This window comes from Squalius cephalus (assembly GCF_949319135.1).
Source record: "Squalius cephalus genome assembly, chromosome: 5".
NCBI lineage: Eukaryota > Metazoa > Chordata > Actinopteri > Cypriniformes > Leuciscidae > Squalius > Squalius cephalus.
The window spans coordinates 46,486,850-46,508,539 of NC_137126.1; the positions used below are offsets into that span (position 1 = coordinate 46,486,850).

General features: G+C 37.4%; 1 protein-coding gene across 2 annotated transcripts in view; it reads left to right on the forward strand.

Moving 5' to 3' along the window:
• The first annotated feature begins 462 nt into the window (after positions 1-462).
• Positions 463-21,690, forward strand: part of LOC307159266 (uncharacterized protein) — a 102,591-nt gene continuing 81,363 nt past the window's right edge. The window contains exon 1 of one of the 2 annotated variants that reach the window (XM_079872522.1): positions 463-830. The gene's annotated coding sequence lies outside the window, so the exon portion shown is untranslated. The remainder of the gene's footprint in view (positions 831-21,690) is intronic. The other variant, XM_079872521.1, reaches the window with a different exon arrangement.

Here is a 21,690-nt window from a genome sequence, read left to right on the forward strand (position 1 = left end):
ATTTGTGTCTGATTGGTCCAGCCATTACAAAAATAAAAGACATTTTAAAATAGTAGAACTAAATAGTATATAAATAATACTAAAACTAAATAATACTACAGCTTCAGAAGACCTAGAATATAGCGTAAGTCATATGGTGCTTTTTGTTCTTTTTGGACAGATGATCTGTTATTGTGTGAAAAAGGGTGATGAGTGTGTTCTTTCAAATTTCTTAATTTGTGAGACAGTGAAAAATCAAAGCATCCAGGTTTGGAACAACATGAGGGTGAGTAAATAATGAGCATTTCTTTTAAGCCGAAACAGTGGATGGAGAGGAGAGAGAGGATTGAAAAAGAGAGGATTCTAACCCTTCTGTTTATTCGCTGCCTTTAGGTCTGCGCGTGTGCTTACTCCCATCACTCCCTCCCTTTCCCATTGGCTGCTTCCTTCTCCCACACACGGATACGGACACACACACACACACACACACACACACGCGCACGCACTGGCTCTGAGCTCAGACACTGGAGTTGACGTTCTTGAGCGGAGGTCGAGAGAGGGACAGATGGGATCCACACACACACGCGGCGCTCCGTGCATCATTGATCGCGACTGAGACCTCGGGAAGAGACTCTCTTGCATGGAAAAGAGAAGAGAGTAAAAATCAGTTGACAGTGAGTCGGAGGAAAGAAGATGCCATGGAATGAGCAGGATGGGATTGGGAAGCCTGGGCATCACTCAAGCTTCCTGAAGACAACAAGAAGATCTTTTTCTCTTCGCCAGCGCTTCTGAAACGGACCATCTCGAGTGTTTTCAGGGCACTCGTGCTCGGGTCGAACGGGAAGTTTCTGGTGAGTAACTTTCACTCATGTATAAAGGGCAGTTTCGGAACACCTTGCATGGATTGGCCAGGTCTTTTAGTCTCCAAAGGGAAGGGTGCTGTGCTTTATGTTTTGATTGTCCTCATATACATAAGTCTGAGAAGGAATGTAAGCGTTCAGAGATGATCCGGCTAGATCTGAGCAGCTGTGCTCTACTAAAATGATGAGATCGCACGAATGGGAAGACAAAATAGCACAGTCAGATCTTCAGCTTCCAAACACACACACGCACACGCACACACACACACACACACACACACACACATTAGTGCTTCATTGCATGCTGACACAAACTATAATAACCATAAAAGCACACACACCTGGTGTCCAATTGTACTAAATTTGCCAGATTCAAAGGACAGAGTGAGTCACTGTGTGTCCGCGTGTGTGTGTGTGTGTGTGTGTGTGTGATGAATAACAGAATGAAAGTGCAAAGCTGAGAAATGTAGAGGTCATTGCAGATTCACAACTGTATAGTGTAGGGAGCTGGTCAGTTGTGTTGGTTTAGGTAAACTGATATGTTGACTTTCATGTTAAAGAGTCAATGGCGGGTGAATTGAGGCAATTACGTGGCCATAAATAACGTTTACTGGCGATGAAACTGTGTTTTTGCTTTATGCACCGCTCACAAGTTTGAGGTTTGTAGAAATTCATATTTTTATTTAGCAAGGAGACATAAAATATATCAAAAGTGAGTGACTGTAAAGACATTTATAATGTTAAAAAAAATTATATTTCAAATAAATGCTTTTTTTTTTACTTTCTATTCATCAAATGTTCCTGAATTTTTTTTAATAAAAGTTTTCGCAAAAATTTGCACAACTGTTTTCAACATGTTTTCAAATTGTTTCTTGAGCAGCAAATCATCATATAATGATTTCTGAAGGATCATGTGACACTGAAGACTGGAGTAATGATGCTGAAAGTTCAGCTTTGATCACAGGAATAAATTACATTCAAATAGAAAACACTTATTTCAAATTTCATATTTCACCCTTTAACTGTATTTTTGAAATTAAAGCAGCCTTGGTGAGCAGAAGAGACTTCTTTCAAAAACATTAAAACAATCTTACTGATCCCAAACTTGTCCTTATAAATCTGTCTCGAAACTGTTTAGCTGTTTTTCCACATAGGTCATCGTGTCACTCGCAGCATCATGCATTAGCTAGTCTGAATGAAGCCGGCGACAGTCGCTTTTGTCACAATAAAAAAAAAAAGAAGTTCAAGTTCAATGAAATTCTTACTTTGCTTTTCACCATTGAAAAGAATAAGAATACATAAATAAGTAGAAAAACATATAAACCATGCATTACGCGAAAAGATTTCCTGACTTGATTTTATCCATTGGGATTTGATTGGAAAATGACGGCAAGTGGCTGGAGGGGAAGACTCGAAAATGTACGATGTCATCCAAATAAGAAAGTCATTTCAGAGGGAGGCCAAGTTCTTTATACTTCTCAAAAAAAGATTACAAAGACAAACACTGAATTTATTTGTAATAACATGCACCAATGATGAATCATGCACAAAAAGACCTGGAAAGGTTAAGGTCTTAAGAAATGAAATGTGGTTAATGCTTAATTAATTAATTTCCATGCTGAATGTAATTTTGGATTGTTCATTTAGATTTTTCAATCTTCATGTTGTGCTTGCAAAAACAACTCTGAGATTCACAAACTAGTTTTCCCATTAGCCATTAAGCCGGTGTAATGCATGCACTGTCAGATGCTGTTTGTGTCACTCATTCACTTTCTGTCCGCTGTGTCACTCCTTCTCCGCATTCATTTTCATCTCGCCGTGAAGTTCATATCACATCAGCGCTCGGGATGCGCTTTTGGCTTCCAACCAGACACTTAACCTTCCTTATCCTCCTCAAACCTTCCACCCCAATTATCGTTTTCTCACTCTGTTTCATCGCGTCCACGCTTCTAGACTTAGCCAGAACTGTGGATTTTCACTCTAGGGTCCTCCTATGAATGAGCTCTGGAGTTGATTATGGTCATTTTAAAAAGAGATTCCCAGTAATTAGCCAGCTGGGCTCCGCTCGTGCTGGACGCTGGTCATCACTGTCTGCGGCCCAATGGGTGGAACCGGCTCGTTTTTAGGTGCCAAATGAAGCATTCGGGAAGAGTATGTTCATCTAATCCCACCAATCAAAACATTAAGGATACGTAAACAGCCGTTTACCTAATGGTCAGGGTTTGACTGGTTAGCATGGGCCAATTAGACCCTGCTGGTAGATCTTCACTTCAAAAAATCTTTGTTTTCCAGGTCAAATATATATCAAACATATTTAGATGTTTTTCTATAGAAGCAACATTTTGTAAGATAAAAAGTTTCGGCAACACTTTACAATAAGGTCTCATTTGTTAACATTAGTTAATGTATTAACTACCATGAACTAACAATGAGCAACAGTATATATTAATCTTTGTTAATGTTTGTTAATAAAAAATACAGTCGTTTATTGTTTGTTCATATGTTAGTTCACAGTGCATGAACTAATGTTAACAAATACAACTTTTGATTTTAATAGCCTAATGTATTAGTTGATGTTGAAATTATCATGAACTAAGATTAATAAATGCTGTAGAAGTATCATTCATTCTTTTTTCATGTTAACTAAAGTAGTTACTAATGTTAACTAATGAAACCTTATTGTAAAGTGCTTTTTTTACTTTATTGACAGTTTTTTGTCATGAAAGCTTATTCCTCACTACATTTTGTTAGAATACAAGCCTTTATATCTTATGCAAATTATATATATTTATGTTTTTTTAAAGATAAATTGTGTTTTTTTTTTGTAAAAGATTTGAGCACCTTTCTTTCGGCTAAATGTGACAATTTGTCAATAAGGCGGCATTTATTTGTTCCAGGCTTAGTCACAGTAAAATGTGCATTTTAAATGCCCATCTGTAGTTTAACCAGCTCATCTCATTGCTGCTTTTGTAATTGATAGCACTGTTGTTTTGACGTAGGTCTGAGCATTTAGCCAACCAATGCATTTTTAATTATTTGTGCATGATGTTTTCATCCTTAATCTTTAATGCTTCTGCAATCCTGCTGAGTGACAGATCTGTTCCTGTTAGCACATGCACATCAAGGAGATTCTGTGTGCTCGCTTTCATCTGGAGCAAAACAACACTGAGAGGTTTCCTGGAAGATGTTAGAATGACATTGAGCGGGTGCTTTCATGATGCTCATGATTGAGAACATGTGAATTGGCTGGTTTTCCAATGTTTGTCCACAGAACACACCTGAAATGTAATGGATTGCTTTGAAGTTGAAGCGCTCTGTCACAGTGTCTCATTGGTGCATGCATGATTACTGCAGTGCAAGGATGGTCAGAATTTGAGGGGTTTTAAACACTTTGCAGCTTGTCAGGCTGTGAGACCAGATAATGCTGGTCAGTGTTAGTAATATACTATTATAGTATATATGAATACTTTTTAATATATTTAAACATTTCTATAATATTTTGACTTATTTTTATATTTTCAATTGATTGTTTTAGTCGTTTTTTTAACGTGCTTTCATCATTTTATTAATTATTTGTTTTTTAATGTTTCTATTTAGCATTAATATTTCTTGGTTCAGTTTTAATAATTTTAGTACTTCAACTTTAAATTTATTTTATTTCAGTTAGTTGCCAATGCAACATTTCTAAAATTTGTTTTTTCCCCAACAAATTTTTATTTTATTTTTTTAGGTTTAGGCTTTTCATCTGATATTTAGAGGTTTTTTATGTTTTTCATCTAATATTTATATTTTATTTTATCTCAGCTTTATTTCAATTAACAATAACAACAATGGTGTTTTTGGTGCAGGTTTTCCTCATACATAACATTTGCAGAATCAGAGTTGCTTTTTTATTTTATTTTATTTTTATCAACACTGTTCCGATAAAGCTATTTGGCATAAAATATATTTCAGAAGACAAAATAACTGAATTTACAAAATTATCCCCCACACACCCTTGCTCCTTAATATGTTTCCTCCTTGAACATCAATGACCCTTCGTCCTTTTGTGATAATCGAGTCCTCGTGTTTTCTGCCCACTGTTCTTGCCAAATACCCTGTAATTTTGTTGGTTTCTCTGCTTGCTCTTCATATTCAAATTCTCAACCATAGTGGCTCAGTTATGTCAAGATCCTGCTTTGCCACTCCAGACATCTGAGGGATTCATTCACTACAACCACAAAAGACTGCCAGCAACCGCTGATGCTCAAAGAAGCATGTCTGCTTTAAAAAAGGACAAATTGTGTACATTTTTATTTTGTCTTGTGTATATATATAATATTTTTTTAATATCTGATGTTTAGACCAGCTTTTCAGCAGGGATAACATTTCATTAAGCAGTGAGATGTAGTGAGTTCTCCATCTTCATTTCAGTTTGACATCAGCACTACTATAGAATTTACAGCTTTCTCAGAGTAATGTCCATTTCCTGTGAATAAACCCTTGAGATCACAGACGACAAACAGCCAGCGAGACAATATCATGCATCAGCAGTTTAACATCATAAAAAATGGGCCCAATACTGATTCAACCAGGCAGTGTTTATGGATTATGTAACTTCATGCATTTGCTAACATGCCATGACATAGCACATTAATAGACAACAGACGAACTGCGCTGGGTGAGAAGGCTGCTGAAGAATTAGCTTGTGCATTTCTTTATTGCTTTAAATCGTCTTTTAGGGAATTTGACTACATAATGCCGTTTCATTGAGATTTATTAGTTTATCAATCATGTTGTGGTGCACAAACTCTACTTTCTGACAGCTGATCTTTAGTGACAAATCAGAAGTGTGTCTTTGTGCTCAATTGTCAGTCTATCAGTCTTGTATTTTCATGTTTTTAAGCGCACATAAGCTGAACCGTACTTGACTGAAGTGCGTGAATGAAAGTTCAAACGTGCTGCGTAACATGAGAATGAACCTCATTGGTTCTTGCTGAAGCTCAAACGTTCTGCGTAACATGAGAATGAACCTCATTGGTTCTTGCAGAAGCTCAAACGTTCTGCGGAACATGAGAATGAACCTCATTGGTTCTTGCAGAAGCTCAAACGTGCTGCGGAACATGAGAATGAACCTCATTGGTTCTTGCAGAAGCTCAAACGTGCTGCGGAACATGAGAATGAACCTCATTGGTTCTTGCAGAAGCTCAAACTTGTTGCGTAACATGAGAATGAACCTCATTGGTTCTTGCTGAAGCTCAAACTTGTTGCGTAACACGAGAATGAACCTCATTGGTTCTTGCTGAAGCTCAAACGTTCTGCGGAACATGAGAATGAACCTCATTGGTTCTTGCAGAAGCTCAAACTTGTTGCGTAACACGAGAATGAACCTCATTGGTTCTTGCAGAAGCTGAAACGTGGCCAAATTTGAATGCAGTAAACATTGTTTGCTGATCAAAGTTTATATGGGAATAAAAGCCACATTAAATCTGTTCATCATATAAAGCGATTGTGTCTCTTCAGAAAACTTGGCCATATCCCACCTTCAAACCTGTAACCTGCAGTGGAAAAAATAAACCCGCAGCAACGGTTTAAAAGGAAAACCGCGGACTTGGCAACCCTTCTCTTTCTAAACGTTTGGAACCGTCAGACTTTAGGACGAATAGACTTTCAATGGAGGGACAGAAATCTCTTTCAAAATCATTTGCGTTTTGAAGATGAACGGAAGTCTTGTGGATTTGTTTCAACTCAAGCTCAATTTCGAGTGACACTGCTACCACAAACTATCCAAGTCTCACTTACACCTTCTCTCGCTGTGCCTATCAAGACTTTAATACGTTTTCTCTCTCTCTCTATAGTTCTTTCTCTTTAGTATAGTGTTTTCTGAGAGGTAGCTGATATAATGAGTGTTAGTCCGGCTGGTTCACGCTTTCTTCTCCCTCTATCATTCTTGCAGCACATAAACACATAAAGTATGTGTAGGAACCAGCCATCAAACCTGTGCAAATAATCATGCCCTTGGCTGACACTGATTCAAACCTCTCACTTCACCGACATTACTTCTGCAGACGGGAAACTGAGGCTGGGGTTTTATGAAAGGGAAGGTGTCAGGTTCAGTAGAACTTTAAGATGGCGTTTAATCAAACTGCACCTTATTTATTTTCTTACGCGTTCAGTATACGTCCCTATTGTGCATGATTCATTCTGCTGGTTATTCCAAAGAAAAAAATGATTTGTCTTCATAATCTTTCAGCCGATTGTAGTAGCTTGCTATACATCTGAAACAACGCTTCTTTTAGGCTATTTTTCATCTCTTTCTACATCGTAGCTCAATTTTGTTACAAAACCGAGGTTTTAACCAAAGATTTACGATTTCAGGGAGACTAAAGGTAAAAGTTTTAAGTTTGCCATTGAAAAATCCATTTTGATCGATCACTTATTCTCAATATAGTTAATGGGGTGAATTTGTCCTCTTTATTATTTATTCCTGCAGCTCAAACTACTGCACACTACTAAAATTGCATAACTAGATGTTCATCCACTTAGTCATGATTTGGACAGCTTTACAGCTCATACAACACATTTTCTCTTATGCTCACCAAGGTGCATTTATTTATAGGTACAATATGTATGACTTTTGTAATAAAATATCCAAAAATCACTTGCACAGTGTGATATATTTCCTGCAGTTGTGTACTTACAATATCCCAAAAGTTCCCAAAGATTTTTAATTTCAGAGAAATTCCAATTTTAAATAATGGCTCGGCCCGGTTCACTTGTCGCCTGTCAATGACGTAATATCCGCGTTATCCCTGGTTTCCGCTCGTACTGCCATAGTAACCATGGCGACAGACGTGGACAACTGCGTTACGTCTAGCGGCGCGCTCGCGCTGTTGTTGTTTCGTTCAAACATTATGGACCATGGCAAGCAGACTTTGGGACAAAAGGAGAACTAAAACGAGGATCAATATCAGCGTGGCGTTTTCAGGATGCCGAGAGCTAGCGTCCGCGACTAACTTCGACTTGACAGAGACGCGCAAATGTACATAAAACTAATCAATGTTATATAGCTCAACATGATGAAATGTTAGAATATGATCAGTATGTTATTATAATGTTGATCTAGCTTACTGCTAGTCTCATACAGACAAACTAACACATAGAATAACATTATGACTTTCAACACACTCAAATGCAATTTAGTGTGATAGTGTAGACCAAGTGAAAGCGCTGCGTTACCTCACAAGTTTGATTCGTCTAATAAACTGACCTGTGTGAGTATTATTCAGCACTTGCGGGTAGTTCGGTAGAATTAAATGTTCTTATTCCTTTATATCCTTGCGTGTGCCGCTGATATCTGTCTCTCATTAGCAATCGCGCCCTGCTTCATACCACAGTCATGTTAAAAAACATGAATGCTTTCACTCATCCATAAACATTATTAGATCCTTCGGCATGATGACAAGTTCCATAATTCCGCTTATCAACTTACGCCTTTGTTATTGTAAGAGGTTAGCGACCCCTAGCGGCGAACAAAATTACATATTGTAGCTTTAATCAGGTATACAGTAAACTAAAAACTGTAATATTGTGAAATACTATTAGAATTTAAAATAGCCATTTCTATTTGCATGCATTCATTTATTCCTGTGATCAAAGTTGAATTTTCAGCATAATTACTCCAGTCTTCAGTGTCACATGATCCTTCAGAAATCAGTCTAATATGATGATTTGCTGCTCAAGAAAGATGTCTGATTATTGTCAATGTTGAAAACAGTTGTGCTGCTTTATATTTTTGTGTAAACTGGTAGAAAGAGAATGCGTTTTTTTTAAAGTTTTGGCCGTTCATTTACACAACAACGACGTTTTAGGGGCCTGAAAATGCTAACTTTTGAAACTGTGATTCAAAGTGCAAGTTCTTCAGTGTAAACTACAAAAAACATAAATTGTCATGTCATGTGCATGCGCATGCGTATTACGTGTTCAGTCTATAGGCCATCTACTGGCCTGGCAGCAGAATACAGTGTTTTTAGTCGTTTTCACGGATCCGTGTGTATGGGATCATTTTGACAACGTTGTTGAATGCATGTGAAAAATGCAGAGGAAAAACGTTCCCATTTAAAGTACATCGTTGTCGTGTAAACATACTCTTAGTGCATCTTTATTGAATCCAAATTTTGGAATATTCATTAATAAACAAAGAAAATGTTCATTAAAGTCCGTATGAAACGGAAAAATTAAGAACTTTCATGGAGACTTTAAGCTATTTCACAGGATTTTTAAACCCTCTGTAAGGCCTTGACTGTAAGGCATTGACTTTAAATGTAAATCTGTTACTGTAAACATGAACATAGATGTTTGCAATATACTTTAGGTCGTACTGAACCCAGAGCATTTCTTTAAGCCTTTTCGCATCATCTCCTCGGCTGGGTCACACTGATGACATCTGCTGCTCATGCTGGCAAAAGTAGCGATCTTAATGAAATGAAAAGAAAAGCTTCCAAAAATACTTGGGTAATGAGGTTCTTTGAAACGTGACACGGTGTGACCAAATCCTCTTTTTTCCTCACTCATGATTGACACATTTGATTCATGTTGATGTCTTTTAGTTTCCACAGAAAACCCAAATAATCAGGTGAACAAAAACAGAAAAGTTTGATTATAGTGCTTCCAGCATCTTTTCAGCATTAAACGCAACCTCCCTAGTCACTATGAGGGGCGTATGTTTCTTATTTCTTCATTTTTCTGAAGTTCCCCATTTCCACGGCCTTTGTTATGCAAATCGTCTCTCACTCATGAGTGCGAGTAGGTGTTGGTAAGAGTTTCTTTGTGCTGTAGAGTTAAAGCTGGCAGAGGTGGTTTCTCTGCAGAATTATTTAGCATATAGATAATAAGATCTCATTGTCATAAGATCCATCTCAGTGTCTGTGAAAGTTTTAGCACATTGTACATCATCTTTGGCAGCTCTCGGGAGAGCTTTTGTTCTTCTCAAAACAAATCTAAATTCAAGATTTCATTCAGGCCAAGTGTCCGCCATTTGAATCAGCAGTTTCGACTGTGATATTGCTTTCTTGGGCAATAAATGAAATGCAATACAATGGCAAGACGTTTGCCTTGAGCGCTGGGTTAAAAATGTAATGCTGAATACTTTTTCAATTAATCAGAGAGATTGCTGAATCATGTCTCATTAGCAGCTTGCGGTTAGCACAAATTAGCGGTTTGTGGCTGGATAAGGTGACAAAATCATTGCAAAGAACCATTTATAATTGGGTTTTTAGGTTTGTGGGATTTATATCTTTTTCTGTGCACAGTTGAGATATGTTGTTATTTACACCTGGTATTAAACAGTGGTGAAAAGTATTTGAGTAAATATAATGTATGTATAATACTGTACTTAAGTATCTTATTGGCTACTTTGTACTTTGATATTATCAACTTTTACTCTCTACTTGACTACATTTTTGTATATGTTCTTTTCTGTGTTTATTTCTGCTACAGAAGTGATATCACCATCTACATGGCATTGAAGGTACTATATCTTGTGCGTTTTGCCCGTACTCGCCCAAACTAGTCAACAAGGCTACTTTACGCGAGTATGTTAGCAAGTTGCTGAATGGCAGGTGTTTCATATATGAGATGAGGACATGATTGCAACCAGCGATGAGGCCTAAACCGGCACGTCCAGTGCAAGTATACTTTGACTCTTTCATTTTACTTTAATTTTACCCCTGTAGTCAATAATTGTATCCCTTAAAACTCATCTTTGATCACCGAAATTACATATTTAAACGTTTTTTCCTTGGAAAAAAAAAATTATTCATGCCTTAAAACAGCTTGAATGTAACTCGACACCCTTGCCTCGTTTAGTATACATGGTTCTATGAATATGCAAATGAGCCCTGCCTCCACTCACTCACACCAGCTCAGAGATCCACTGGTTGACGATCACACGTTGATCTGATTGGTTACAAGGTAGTTTGTGACGTCAGAAACACCAGCGATTTCAAAGCGTGTTTTTGAGACTGTCTGGTTCACTGCGGATTTAAGGAGAAAATACTCAGCAATGGTGTCGACTTATGAATTTACACATGGTTTGTCTTGAAGCATTAAAAGCTTCAAACAACATTAAACAACATTAAAAGCTAGATTTTCACCACAGGCGGACATGTTAGACCTTTTTAAAGGATATTGGTTTACTTGTGGTCTTTTTGAGCACTTGAGCTTAACTGAGACTTGAGTGTTTATAGACTTTTGAGAGGCTGTTTTGTCGAACCTCAGTTTTATTTCGATTGTTTATGTCTCACTGTTTCTTGTTTATGTCTCTTGTCGAGGACTAGTGCATCTTTGAGCCTACATTTAGTACGAGTAAAATACTGGATTTCACCTACGAAATTTCAAAGAGCAATGATAATGTGACCGTATCCTGTGGTTTCCACAAAAATATTAAGCAGTGTAACTGTTTTCAATATTGATCATAATAATAAGTGTTTCTTGAGCAGCAAATCATCATATTAGAATGATTTCTGAAGACTGGAGTAATGATGCAACATTAATCACAGGAATAAATTACTTTTTTACCAATATATTACAATAGAAAACAGTTATTTTAAATTGTAGTAATATTTCACATTATTACTGTTTTAAATGTATTTTTGATCAAATAAATGCAGCCTTGGTGAGCAGAACAGACTTCTTTCAAAAACATAAAAAAATCCCACCGACCCCATATATCTTAATGTGAGTGAACATTATTAAATTTGCAAAAATTAGCGACTACGTTGTATATACTCACCAAAGACATTTTGGATGCTGGTTCTAGTTTTCATCCATTAACTGAGGAAATGAGAATCTTTGAAGCACCAGTACGTATAGTTGGTTGACCAAGTTGAAGATGAAATGTGTCGTTTCTGTGTCACCAAAATGATTTGCAAAGATATGGACTGTTTTCAAATACTCCCCTCGTCTACCATTGGTCAAACTAAAAGGATGGGATTTGAGGATGTAACATCGTTCTTTAAAAGGTGTAATTCCAACCCTGTTACATCTAACTTTTTGGAGCCTTTATTTTAAAAGTGCAAAATGAATCTGTTTTGCTCTCTGATGTAGTTAGCAATAAAAACAAAAGAGTCTTCCATGATTTGCCACTTCACTAAACTCTAAGCATGGCGTGGGGTGTTTCTCCTTCTTTTCCCCTGCTGTCTTCTCTTTCTCTCCTGTCTCGCCTCACTTTGGCGTCTCTCTAAATATATCTCGCTGTGTCTACCTTTCTCCCCGTCTCTCTGCTCGCACAGTCTTGTCCAATAAAGTTAGCCATGCTTCACCAATGCAATCTGACACACTTTTACATAACAATTCTATCTGCAGCATGCGCCCTCCCTTCCCAGACACAATTCAAAGCTTTCTCCATGAATGAGTGACCGTAATGCAGTATTAACTGAGCATTTTAACTCTGAATATTAGATGTGTGTGGTGAATAGCATATGCTGAAACTGAAATGCACTCCTGTCTTTGTTGAACACCGGTGCGGATGCATCAATGCCAACCTCAATGAGGACTCAAACATTTTCTCTTCACAAAGCTTTTTGGCTCTTTTCCCACATCCCATAGACATACAGTATCGATTAGAGCTGGACAGTAGAGATTCTGCTATACAGTTTATATCTGTGCCATAATGTTCAGTATTGTAGACCGCTTCATTAATTGTAATAGGAGTGAATTAGTTTTGGTTTATCATAGTGTGACGCTCTCATCCAGTGCAGAAATGCTAACCTGTCAGACATTTACATTGTCTTCGGATGTGTTTTAGACAGTCCTATAATGTATTAACTCAGATCAACTCAAGTGTCACATAATGTGAAGCTGTTTTTGCATTATTCATGTATAAAAATGTCATCTTTATCTAATCATTTATCTGATCTCTAATCTTTAATGGCGTTAGTAATTGTCTGAGTATTTCACAATCTGCTCAGTTACTGGGATTTTCATGCACAACCATTTCTAGGGTTTACAAAGAATGGTGTGAAAAGGGAAAAACATCCAGTATGCGGCAGTCCTGTGGGCGAAAATGCCTTGTTGATGCTAGAGGTCAGAGGAGAATGGGCCGACTGATTCAAGCTGATAGAAGAGCAACTTTGACTGAAATAACCACTCGTTACAACCGAGGTATGCAGCAAAGCATTTGTGAAGCCACAACACACACAGCCTTGAGGCGGATGGGCTACAACAGCAGAAGACCCCACCGGGTACCACTTATCTCCACTACAAATAGGAAAAAGAGGCTACAATTTGCACGAGCTCACCAAAATTGGACAGTTGAAGACTGGAAAAATGTTGCCTGGTCTGATGAGTCTCGATTTCTGTTGAGACATTCAGATGGTAGAGTCAGAATTTGGTGTAAACAGAATGAGAACATGGATCCATCATGCCTTGTTACCACTGTGCAGGCTGGTGGTGGTGGTGTAATGGTGTGGGGGATGTTTTCTTGGCACACTTTAGGCCCCTTAGTGCCAATTGGGCATCGTTTAAATGCCACGGCCTACCTGAGCATTGTTTCTGACCATGTCCATCCCTTTATGACCACCATGTACCCATCCTCTGATGGCTACTTCCAGCAGGATAATGCACCATGTCACAAAGCTCGAATCATTTCAAATTGGTTTCTTGAACATGACAATGAGTTCACTGTACTAAAATGGCCCCCACAGTCACCAGATCTCAACCCAATAGAGCATCTTTGGGATGTGGTGGAACGGGAGCTTCGTGCCCTGGATGTGCATCCCACAAATCTCCATCAACTGCAAGATGCTATCCTATCAATATGGGCCAACATTTCTAAAGAATGCTTTCAGCACCTTGTTGAATCAATGCCACGTAGAATTAAGGCAGTTCTGAAGGCGAAAGGGGGTCAAACACAGTATTAGTATGGTGTTCCTAATAATCCTTTAGGTGAGTGTGTGTATATATATATATATATATATATATACAGGCATACACAGACATATATATATATATATATATATATATATATATATATATATATATATATATATATACAGATTACACACGTAATGCGTTTTTGTAAGTAAGGCAATTTAGCTTTAGCTTAAAGTTAAAAGCTACACGATTATTGAGCATTACTTGCTCAAATGCTCAAAGAGCTCAGGGGACGCTTGTGAAGTCTTTAATAACATTGATATGTTTGAGTTATGATTCATTTAGATGCTTCCCAGCCCAACTGCGTATGAAGTGCAATATGCACGTGGAAGACTGAGGGGGGTTGAGGAGGGTCAGCGTTCCTGCCACTAGGACACACTGAGCATTAAGAAATGCTGGATTCATTAAACTGTCACTGTAAATCTCTGTCCACACAGACTGAGAGAGAGAGAGAGAGGGAGAGAGAGAGAGAGGGAATATGTGAGTAGAAAAGAAAGCATTGGGAGTGCTGGAGGAAAGAGAGTGAGGGAGTACAAAAGAGATGGAATCTGTGATGGAAAGCAACATAAATTATGGAAATAAAAGACAGAAAAGGAGACAGTACTGACCTTCAGTTCTTAGCTTTATCTTTGGTTTATTCTTAACTACTATTGTTTAATTAATGTTACTTCCCTAATTTATTCCTTTTTGTTAAATTAAGTAAACTCTTCACTGTTATCATCTGTTATTTTGTTTTATCGGTATGTAATTTATTTATCATATTTATAATTATCAATCTGATAAAATATGCTATTTGCAAACAGCATATAATTGGCAAATATTTGTGAAAACATGTATTTATTTATTTATTTCACCCTCTGTTTGTGGTGCAGAAATATAGCACAGAAATTGTTAATATTGCTCATTCTCTGTATCATTGTTATTTTTCAATATTTTAGTTATTAGTGCCGCTTGCTAAGGTTCATATTAAGGGTTGGCCGATTTTCGTAACTTTTAAAGCACTTAACTTGCCCCACACCATTGGTGAACGATATTGAATCAGTCGATTTGTCATGTAGAGGTGTGCTATTTTATTTTATTTTATTGTTTTATTTAATTGTATTATTTATTTAATTTAATTTTGTATTTAATTTAATTTAATTGTTTAATTTAATTTTAATTTCACTTTTTTATTTTGCACCTTTAATTGTTCACAACTTTCGTGCAAATACTTTGGCAATGTGCAGTTTTATCATTCCAACCAAAGCACATGAAATTGAAACTGAATTGAAAAGGAAACCTGAGTGCAGTGGCACCGTGTTTTTCTCGACGAGAGACCGGATAGAATAGAACATTCGGATGCTACAGAAACAAACACTCATATCTTTAGAAGACCTGAAGGATGCTCGGCTCCGGGCAGCAGAATCAGCCTGAGACGGCAGGTTATGATCCGATCCTCTGCTCCAAACACCAGGGTGGCTCGTGTTCTCCCTCACCTAATAATGTGGAATTATCTGCACAGCAGAATAAGTACATCAGGGAGTCTGAGCATCAGCGCTTATGACGCTAATGAGGGAACAAGATGCACAGTTGTATCATATATCATAAACTCTGATGATAAAGTTATTTTTCATTAGTACTTTAGAGACAAGGTGCTTTAGAGAGTTTGCAGCGTGCCCACGCAGTGTAGGTGGGCTCAATGAGTTAACAATGTTAGTTTAAAAGAACAACATGGCTTTGTTGCAGTGCTGTGTGGTGGACTGAAGCCCCCTCTCTGTATTATTATTATTTTTTTTAGTCTGATGTAAAGTCATGTTGCATTTGATATTTACATGGTTTCCAGGTTAAAAGCATATGGAACATCATTATTACTTACAATTATTATAATATTACTATAATGCACTATACATTACAGTTCAAAAGTCTGAGGTCAGTATGAATTTTTTTTTTTTTTTTTTTTTTTTTAAAGAAGAAATAAATAAATTCCTGCTGAAGATCAAAAGAGGCAGTGAATGTATAATGGTAGAAAAGATTTATATTACAAATAAATGCTGTTCTTTTGAACTTTCTATTCATTAAAGAATTCATCCTGATTTTTTTTTTCATGGTTTCCACAGAAATATTAAGCAGCACAACCGTTTTCAACATTGATGATAATCAGAAATTATTCTTGAGCAGCAAATCAGCATATTAGAATGATTTCTGAAGGATCATGTGACACTGAAGACTGGAGTAATGATGCTGAAAATACAGCTTTGATCACAGGAATAAATTACATATTCAAATATATTCAAATAAAAAAAACAATTATGTTAAATTGTAATGATATTTTTACAGTATTATTGTTTTTGTATGTATTTGTATATGTAACAATATTCTGTAAATACTGTATTAAACGTCACAGGCACGGAGATGCAACTTTCATTTCATTAAAATCACAAAGTATGTCTGAAACTTGAGTTTACGTGGCATCCTCAGGGAAATGTATCCATCCATCCATCCATCCATCCATCCATCCATCCATCCATCCATCCACACTCTAAAAAAATGCTGGGTTGTTTTAACCCAATTTTGAGTCAAATATGGACAAAACCAAATGTTGGTTTAAAAATGGGTTGGGTTGAAACAACCCAGCATTTTTGTATATATTATATATCAAGCACAGCGTTAGTTCTGGCAGGTATCAGCTGACTCTCAGCTCATACACGTCTACCTATAGGAATACGACGCCTATCACTGTATACATATATACGCTCCTTCAGTATTATCAGCAGATATAGTGTTTCTCAGGAGACAATTACCCTCCTCCATCCCCAGCTCCTCCTCTCGCCCAGTCAGGATTTGGCATTCTGATTCCCCTTGAATCAGAATAAATTCTGTTGTACTTTAAAATCTTGAATTAAATATATTTGAAAACATTCATGTTGGTTCTGTTCTGTTTACCCTATTGCTGCTCTCCCTGCTCTTATCCATGCTAGGCTGCATGGATGCGCAGGGAGTTCTCGCCCAGAACGGAACCATACCGCCAATCCAAACTGTATGCTAATTGTCAATCGTACGGAGTGCCATTTGACGGAGTGGTCCTGACAGAAATGTGTGTATATATATATATATATATATATATAGTATACAGATTATTTTCTTTGTGGATGCACTCCTCAGAGAAAACAGCCTTGCTTTGTGAAGCCGTATGCTGAGACATTCGGTAGCGGAGACCGTTCTGAACGGCAGCGTTTCCTGCTCTGTCGCGGGTGCTCTGTTGATTCACATCACATCCAGAGGCCTTGGCGTGTCACAGCCAATCACATCAATGCTGTGATGTGCCACAGGATGAAGATGAGGATGAGGATGAGGAGGAGGTTGTGGTAGAGGAACACAAGCGCCTGAAGGCTGCAGCTCTCCTCCCAAACCCCTGTCGAGCATCACAGTAATCATCAGTAATCCTAATAATCAAGCCTTCTCCGTGACCAACGGGGGTGTTACCATGAAAAAGATGTTTCCTGCAGGGGAAAAAAGCAGGTAAATAAATATATAAATTAAGAAAGCTGTACCTAAATTAAGAAGACAAGACCCTCCAGGGTGTCCTTTCCCAAAATAAATGTGCAATGTAGCTTAATATTTCCTGAGACATGGCTAGATCCAGCGACCTACTCTGAGACAGCCGTGTCAAGATCGCTCGACTGTCTCGCTTCTTTCTTAATAAAGCTGTCCGAGAGCGTTTGGCTTTACGTAGAAAGACAGCAACATATGCCGTCTCAGCTCTCATTTACTCAGGGCTGACATTGGATTTGAAATTTCATTTGAAATGTACCCATTTAGATCTGACGGTTTGTGACAGGACTGCTGTTTGGATGGGATTGGTTTTCTAAATGACATATGAATTACAGTTATTAACATAGGATGTCTGTCATTTCATGTACTACTGTTTGGAAGGGAACTGGGATCTTTGTATTTAGGATTAATATGAGAGCATAGCCAGGGTTTAGATGTTATGGGGTGCCTTATAGATGTGTGCATGCTATCATTCAAAAGTTTGGGGACAGTAAGACTTAAATGGTTTTGAGTCTTTTATGCTCACCAAGGCTGCATTTATTTGATCACAAATATGCTAAAAGCAGTAATATTGTGAAATATTATTACAAACTGAATTTTTTTTTTTTTATTTGAATAGAAATTATATTGTAATGTATTCCTGTGATTAAAGCTGAATTTTCAGCATCATTACTCCAGTCTTCAGTGTCACATGATCCTTCAGAAATCATTCTAATATGCTGATTTGCTGCTCAAGAAACATTTCTGATTATTAACAAAGTTGAAAAAAGTTGGATCAAAACCTTTCATTAAAATTATACATGGATTTTAAACAATACCCGTTCTTGTCTTAGTATTAGTTTTTTTTTATCCACTTCACTTTGTGGAATCTGTGATGCATTTTTCTCAGAGTTATTTGATGGAAGTAATGTCTAAATCCATAATGAAAGTGCATAAAGCAGTGCAACAATACATTTAGCCTCAACTACGGCATTCTACGAAGGTCAATATAAAAGAGAAGCATTGTGAAGCATCATTTCTATCCTGACAAGTTTAGGTTTAGACCCAAAACAGAAGGTCATTTGTGAGAGCTTTTAGTAAAAACTTGTTTGATTCGGACAAGATTAAAATCACAATATACATCTGTGAAAAGTAGAGTTTACGTGGCATCCTCAGGGAAAACGAGTTGTGTTCGAGTAGAGTAGAGAACGACTCATTAGTAAAAAGCATCTTTTAATAAAATCTCAAAGCGAATACAACATTAAAGAACACATCCCTCTTTTTGTCCTTTATGAATGAACAATAATGAACAGCAAACACTACGTTCCCAGTGGACCGCAATCCCACGATTACACCTGCCCTCTGAATTTTAATTCAGAATCCCACACTTCTTCTCAAAAAAACAACCAAGTGTTTCCTAATTAAATGTTCTGGTTATGCAAATGATTCATCCAATTTAGGGCTTCATTAAATAATTGACTTCTCTTCTGGGGAACAACTTCCAGACTTGCAGGATAATTGAGGGCAGTTCCAGGAGAGCAAAGGGACAGCGAGTAATCCATTCTGCTCTTCATTTCAGTCGCTTGATTACGTTTTCACCTTCCTGTAATCTCTCATTTCTCATCTCCTAAGAAATTCTGCTGGCCTGATTTGGGAAGTGAAATGAAAAACAATTAATATTATCAAGTGTGAAATGTTTGGCTGTATTTTCGTTCTTAAAGTGACCTTGCGTGTGGCCGTGGCTGGCAACAGTTAATGTGTCCAGGTGTGCGGCTCAGTGAAGCTGTCACAAAGCATGCGAGTTAAAGCTGCAAATACATATTCAAATGTATTCATAACTTATTTACACAGAGTGAGCACATTATAAATGCTAATACACCCACATGAAACACTGCCTGATTTTTTTTTTTTTTTTTTTTGTGGTTGCTGTGAACAACTACTAAATGGTTTTGATGGAAGTGTAAAGCTTGAACAGTGTATTGTAATGTGACTAAACTAAATGCATAACAGCAAGTATTATTTACCCGACATGCAAAAGAACATTTCTCAATGTGCCGTCTGCGCCAGGATGAATCACACATGGGAACATTTGAACTTCCGGATAGGGCACGAATCCGCCACCGGCATTGAACTGAACAAAGCAGTAGCAAATGTAGCAAAGCAGAACTACATAAAAACAGAAGGCAGCAGCTAAAGAAGGTAACACTCTTTTACTGAGTTCAGTCGAGACCGAAGACTCGTTTTGCTTTTGACTTTTATAAAACAGGTCGATTTTAAATGTTGTCGTAGGAGCTGCGTTCGAAACCGTTGTTCGAAACCATTTTACTTAAGATGTTACACTTTTTTGGCAACCGTAAACAGCTGACAGTTATGGACTTTATTAGTTTGTTAGTGTCACATGAATAAATCAAACTATTTGTTGAACGCTATGGTCTTTTACCATATCGTTGTTTTAGGAAATAGCCTAACTAGTGATATAAGAGGCAACTTTGTTTTGCGCATAAGAACACCCAGCTTGTTGTCACTTATTGCTTTAATAAGTAACAAGCCTAAAGCCTGAAACATACTTTAAAGGGGTCATGAACTGCATTTTTTAAAAATATTATTTTATGTTTCCTGAGGTGCACTTATAAAGTTAGCATGATTTTTACATCAAAAATGTTCATAATTTAAAAATAAAAGGCCATTTTCTACCCTTTTAATCCCTCTGCTTTGAACGCTCTGTTGGAAGGGGCGTGTCTGCTGTGAGATATCCACTGCTATGATTCGCTAACAAATTTGCATATGAAATAACTATGTTTTTACTATTACAGCTGCTGAAAAGTGTTGATTACAGCATTATATTTAGATCTACTCCTGTCACATGATGACAGACATATCTGTGGAGCGCATGTGAAGTTGACCATTTAGTCACTGGCTTGATTTACTGACTCTTAAACAACAATAAATTATTATGAAACAAAGAATGTCTGACTGTAAATGAACCATTACATATCGAAAATCACTGATCACAGATTAGGCATTAGAAGTAACACTGTTGTGACATTGCTGTTGGGTCCATATCTTACAGTAAAAGTCTGTTTGCAAAGCCTGTGGCGAAATTGCGACTGATTTACCAAAGAATCCACAGTGAAATGTACCGAACAAACAAACAATGCTCCAATGAGACATTCACATAGTTGAAGATATATGTGACCCTGGACCACAAAACCAGTCTTATGTGTAATTTTTAAAAAATTGAGATTTATACATCATCTGAAAGCTGAATACATAATCTTTCCATTGATGTATGGTTTGTTAGGATAGGACAATATTTGGTCGAGATACAACTATTTGAAAATCTGGAATCTGAGGGTACAGAAAAATCGAAATATTGAGAAAATCGCCTTTAAAGTTGTCCATTTCTATTGGCGATAGTGCTGCATCCATTCACAAAAATAAATGTTTTATATATTTAAGGTGGGAAATTTACAAAATATCTTCATGGAACATGATCTTTACTTAATATCCTAATGATTTTTGGCATAAAAGAAAAATCTATAATTTTGACCCATACAATGTTTTGTTGGCTATTGCCACAAAAATACCCGTGCAACATAAGACTGGTTTTGTGATCCAGGGTCACAGCATTAGGATCCTTTGGAAGGTAATGTTATTTTTAGTCCAGTGATCCTATTTCTCCCCAAAGACGCGATGATGATGCTGATCTGATTCTGCTGTGGTGGTCTTTGGCTGCACTATTTGGTCATATTGTGACAAAATCCGAGTCGTTTTCGGAGCTTGGTTTAAACAAAAAGCTGTTTTTGGACTAACGAGGAAGTCTTTAAGTTCTGAAACTGTCAAAAGATCAAGGAAAATATGATAACTCAAATCATGACCCTTTTAAGCAAGTATGTGAAGACAGATGCTTTTAGCTACCCAGGCTTGATTTCATGCATCATTGCATTTCAAAATGTGTCTCATTCTCAGCATTGCTGCAAATTGTGCTATAGGGCCCTATTTTAACGATCTAAGCGCATGGTCTAAAGCGGAGGGCGCAAGTTCACATAGGGCGTGTCCGAATCCACTTTTGCTAGTTTAACGACGGCCAAAATGGTCGTCTAAAAGGGCTGTCCCTATTCTCATAATGAGTAATGGGTGTGTTTTGGGATTTACGTGCATTAAACCAATCAGAGTCTCATCTCCCATTCCCTTTAAATGCCAGTTGCGCTCGTGCCATGGCAGATTCGCTATTTACATGACGGAATTTGATAGTGGAAAGACCAAAGCCGTCTCCAGAGCACAAACAGAACTGCTCGTGCGCGAGGTACCATCTACGGGACAAGCCGGATTCCACCATATCTTTATGTACACAATATGAATCTTTTACATTGTAAACCTTTTAATATTTTAATATTTGGCATGTTTGTGTGCTGCTGTGCATCCCTGT